Source organism: Oncorhynchus masou, unplaced genomic scaffold (genome assembly GCF_036934945.1).
Source record: "Oncorhynchus masou masou isolate Uvic2021 unplaced genomic scaffold, UVic_Omas_1.1 unplaced_scaffold_13603, whole genome shotgun sequence".
NCBI lineage: Eukaryota > Metazoa > Chordata > Actinopteri > Salmoniformes > Salmonidae > Oncorhynchus > Oncorhynchus masou.
The window spans coordinates 1-5,338 of NW_027003503.1; the positions used below are offsets into that span (position 1 = coordinate 1).

At 48.0% G+C, this 5,338-nt stretch overlaps 1 long non-coding RNA gene across 1 annotated transcript; it reads right to left on the reverse strand.

The window, feature by feature from the left end:
* Positions 1-704: 704 nt before the first annotated feature.
* Positions 705-2,774, reverse strand: LOC135530522 (uncharacterized). The gene is made up of 4 exons (XR_010453862.1): positions 2,700-2,774; positions 2,460-2,590; positions 1,444-1,614; positions 705-809 (listed from the first exon to the last, which is right to left on the reverse strand). It is a non-coding gene; the product is annotated as an uncharacterized LOC135530522 (long non-coding RNA).
* Between the last annotated feature and the right edge of the window lie 2,564 nt (positions 2,775-5,338).

The following is a 5,338-nucleotide window of genomic DNA, read 5'->3' on the forward strand; positions in this document are numbered from 1 at the left end:
TAATCTATGTTTTGGTATATTGCACTTGTGATTTCATGAAAATTAAATATTTTTAGTAATTTAATTAGAATTTGTTGCTCCGCAATTCAGCGGATGTTGACGAAAATGATCCCGCTAAAGGGATCGGTGCGCCAAGAGGATAACTACCTTGTGTCTTGTTGCTGTGCTCAGTCTTGCCAAGGTGTATGACTTTTGACAGTAAACTGTCTTCAGCAACCTCACCTTGTTAGCTGAGTTTGGCTGTTCCTCGCCCAGTTTTATAACTCCTACACAGCTGTTTCTGTTTCAGTTAATGATTGTTTCAACCTACATATTGAATTGATGATCATTAGCACCTATTTGGTATACTTGTTTAATCATACACCTGACTATATGCCTACAAATCCCTGACTTTGTGCAAGTGTACCTACAAGAATTGATGTTGTTTTGAAGGCAAATGGTGGTCACACCAAATATGGATTTGATTTAGATTTTTCTTTCGTTCACTCACTTTGCACTTAGTTAATTGATAAATATAATCTATTAACATGTCTATTTTAGCCTTTTTTCCACATCTGCCTAAAACCTTCCACAGTACTTTATGTCTCCAGATATCCGCAGTTGGACCTACATTTATCAATACTTCCCTTGCATTCCAGGACTATAATTCCCAGTTTGTCCACATTTTCCCCAGCCTTTCCCTTTAAGTGGTGTCTCACCTCGGCCTCCACAGCCAGCTGGTAGGCGATCTTCAGTTCTCCTAGATGCAGAGCCAACTCAAACCTGTGTTCTGAGTCTGTTGACACAGTCAGGGCCTGCCGCCTGAAACCCTGCAGCAAGAGAGATAGAGGAGAAAGGGTTACACACACACACACACATATATATATATATAGAGAGAGTGGGGCAAAAAAGTATTGAGTCAGCCACCAATTGTGCAAGTTCTCCCACTTAAAAAGATGAGAGAGGTCTGTAATTTGGTGTCCTTTGACAGCTCTTTGGTCTTGGCCATAGTGGAGTTTGGAGTGTGACTGTTTGAGGTTGTGGACAGGTGTCTTTAATACTGATAACAAGTTCAAACAGGTGCCATTAATACAGGTAACGAGTGGAGGACAGAGGAGCATCTTAAAGAAGAGGTTTCAGGTTTGTGAGAGACAGAAATCTTGCTTGTTTGTAGGTGAACAAATACTTATTTTTCCACCATAATTTGCAAATAAATTCATTAAAAATCCTACAATGTGATTTTCTGGATTTTTTTCTCATTTCGTCTGTCATAGTTGAAGTGTACCTATGATGAAAATTACAGAACTCTCATCTTTGTAAGTGGGAGAACTTGCACAATTGTTGGCTGACTAACTACATTTTGCCTCACTGTACAACACACACATACACAAGAGAGGAAACACAGAAATGGTGTGCGTTAAGACAAATACCAATGTAAAAATACACCCTCCTTCCAAGTCTCACCTGTTTCTCTAGGAAGTGGGCGACCCTGGTCCTCATCTCTTTAGGGATGGTGGGTTGGACCCTGTCGGCCATCCCAAAGTCCCTCCTCATTACAGCTGTCTAGTACTCCGACACCAGCAGAGAGTAAGTGACGATGTTAAGCTCCTTATCACCCAGATACAGACGGTCACCCTTAGGGATGTACATAGTTCTGTATCAGACAGACATGGAGTCAATACAACACCAGTATTTTAGACCGGCAGGTACATAGTTCTGTATCAGACAGACATGGAGTCAATACAACACCAGTATTTTAGACCGGCAGGTACATAGTTCTGTATCAGACAGACAGGAGTCAATACAACACCAGTATTTTAGACCGGCAGGTACATAGTTCTGTATCAGACAGACAGGGAGTCAATACAACACCAGTATTTTAGACCGGCAGGTACATAGTTCTGTATCAGACAGACAGGGAGTCAATACAACACCAGTATTTTAGACCGGCAGGTACATAGTTCTGTATCAGACAGACAGGGAGTCAATACAACACCAGTATTTTAGACCGGCAGGTACATAGTTCTGTATCAGACAGACAGGGAGTCAATACAACACCAGTATTTTAGACCGGCAGGTACAACGTTCTGTATCAGACAGACAGGGAGTCAATACAACACCAATATTTTATACTGACAGATACAGTACATGGTTCTATAGCAGACAGACAGGGAGTCAATACAACTACAGAATTTTTGACCGACAGGTACAGTATATAGTCGTATAGGACACACAGACAGGGGAGTTAATACAACACCAGTATTAAGAAGGTCAGCACATAGCTAGAATGAAAAGAAACCATGTCTAGACACACAGTGACATTCTGACATTACATTTTGTAAGGCATGAATCCTTCATGTTCTTGGCCCTAGGGCACTATAAGAGTTGAGAGATATTTGACATATTGAAACACTTGCATAACAGGTAGTTTGAGGTGAAAAGGTCAATGTATCAGTCCCAGCAGGTAGGTATAGCCTTACCTGTCCAGGTGGGCGATGGTGACAATCTCTCCTCCTAGGTAGTAGTTGAGTTTGTTGACAGAGCTGGTGTAGATGAAACAGTCTCCCACCCACAGACCAGTCTTTACCACCTCCTGAATCTCACACAGCACCTAGAGAGAGGGGCAGGGGGTTGGGAGAGAAATAGAGAAATGTTATAGCAGAAAAACTAATGAAATCCTCCTGCCCAGAATCAAATATCTAGCTGTAGTGTAGTCTCACCTCGAAGGAGTCATCGATCCCGTCCTCGGTGACTCCCTCCTCGGTCTCCTGTGCTGTTGCCACTTTCTCAGCCAGGTAGCGCAGCATAAAGAAAGACTCCACCGTGGCAATACACACCAGCTCCCCGAGGAAAGAGAAGAAGAGGAGGTAACAGGAGGGTTGGATAGCTTAGGGGCAAAGGTAACAGGAGGGTTGGATAGCTTAGGGGAGAAGGTAACAGGAGGGTTGGATAGCTTAGGGAGAAGGTAACAGGAGGGTTGGATAGCTTAGGGAAAGGTAACAGGAGGGTTGGATAGCTTAGGGGAGCAAGGTAACAGGAGGGTTGGATAGCTTAGGGAGAAGGTAAAAGGAGGGTTTGATAGCTTAGGGGAGAAGGTAACAGGAGGGTTGGATAGCTTAGGGGAGAAGGTAACAGGAGGGTTGGATAGCTTAGGGGAGAAGGTAACAGGAGGGTTTGATAGCTTAGGGGAGAAGGTAACAGGAGGGTTGGATAGCTTAGGGAGAAGGTAACAGGAGGGTTGGATAGCTTAGGGAGAAGGTAACAGGAGGGTTGGCTAGCTTAGGGGAGAAGGTAACAGGAGGGTTGGATAGCTTAGGGGAGAAGGTAACAGGAGGGTTGGATAGCTTAGGGAGAAGGTAACAGGAGGGTTGGATAGCTTAGGGAGAAGGTAACAGGAGGGTTGGATAGCTTAGGGGAGAAGGTAACAGGAGGGTTGGATAGCTTAGGGGAGAAGGTAACAGGAGGGTTGGATAGCTTAGGGGAGAAGGTAACAGGAGGGTTGGATAGCTTAGGGGAGAAGGTAACAGGAGGGTTGGATAGCTTAGGGAGAAGGTAACAGGAGGGTTGGATAGCTTAGGGAGAAGGTAACAGGAGGTTGAGTTGGATAACTTGTAGCTTAGGGAGAAGGTAACAGGAGGGTTGGATAGCTTAGGGGAGAAGGTAACAGGAGGGTTGAATAGCTTAGGGAGAAGGTAACAGGAGGGTTGGATAGCTTAGGGAGAAGGTAACAGGAGGGTTGGCTAGCTTAGGGGAGAAGGTAACAGGAGGGTTGAATAGCTAGGGAGAAGGTAACAGGAGGGTTGGATAGCTTGGGGAGAAGGTAACAGGAGGTGTCTGGATAGTCTGATGGTGGTGGAGGTAACATGAGGATTGGGTCGCTATGGGGGAGGTTACAGGATGATTGGGTCGCTGTGGGGGAGGTTACAGGAGGGTTGGGTCAGCTGTGGGGAGAAGGTTACGGGAGGGTTGGATAGCTTAGGGAGAAAGTAACAGGAGGGTTGGGTTGCTGTGAAGAGGAGGTTACAGAAAGACTGGATGTCTGTGTGGTGGAGGTAACATGAGGATTGGGTCGCTATGGGGGAGGTTACAGGAGGGTTGGGTCGCTGTGGGGGAGGTTACAGGAGGGTTGGGTCACTGTGGGGGGAGGTTACAGGAGGGTTGGATAGCTTAGGGGAGAAAGTAACAGGAGGGTTGGGTTGCTGTGAAGAGGAGGTTACAGAAAGACTGGATGTCTGTGTGGTGGAGGTAACATGAGGATTGGGTCACTATGGGGGTAGGTTACAGGAGGGTTGGGTCGCTGTGGGGGAGGTTACAGGAGGGTTGGGTCACTGTGGGGGAGGTTACAGGAGGGTTGGGTCGCTGTTGAGAGGGGTTAGAGGAGGGTTGGATGTCTGTGGGGAGGAGATCAGAGGAGGATTGGATCTTTGTGGGGAGGGAGGTTAGAGGAGGGATTGGTTGCTATGGGAGTAGGTACGAGGAGGGTTGGATCGCTGTGTGGTGGAGGTTAGAGGAGGATTGGATCGCTGTGTGGAGGAGGTTAGAGGACGGTTTGGTCACTGTGGGGAGGAAATTAGAAGTGGTTTGGAACTCTGTGGGGAGGAAGTAACAGGAGGATCATGTCGCGGTGGGGAGGAAGCTACAGGAGGTTTGGGTCACGGTGGGGAGGAAGTTACAGGAGGTTTGGGTCATGGTGGGGAGGATGCTTCAGGAGGTTTGGGTGACGGTGGGGAGGATGCTTCAGGAGGTTTGGGTCACGGTGGGGAGGATGCTTCAGGAGGTTTGGGTCACGGTGGGGAGGATGCTTCAGGAGGTTTGGGTCACGGTGGGGAGGATGCTTCAGGAGGTTTGGGTCACGATGGGGAGGATGCTTCAGGAGGTTTGGGTCACGATGGGGAGGATGCTTCAGGAGGTTTGGGTCACGATGGGGAGGATGCTTCAGGAGGTTTGGGTCACGATGGGGAGGATGCTTCCAGGAGGTTTGGGTCACGGTGGGGAGGATGCTTCAGGAGGTTTGGGTCACGATGGGGAGGATGCTTCAGGAGGTTTGGGTCACGATGGGGAGGATGCTTCAGGAGGTTTGGGTCACGATGGGAGGATGCTTCAGGAGGTTTGGGTCACGGTGGGGAGGATGCTTCAGGAGGTTTGGGTCACGGTGGGGAGGATGCTTCAGGAGGTTTGGGTCACGATGGGGAGGATGCTTCAGGAGGTTTGGGTCACGATGGGGAGGATGCTTCAGGAGGTTTGGGTCACGATGGGGAGGATGCTTCAGGAGGTTTGGGTCACGGTGGGGAGGATGCTTCAGGAGGTTTGGGTCACGGTGGGAGGATGCGTTAGCAGGAGGGTTTGGGTCACGGTGGGG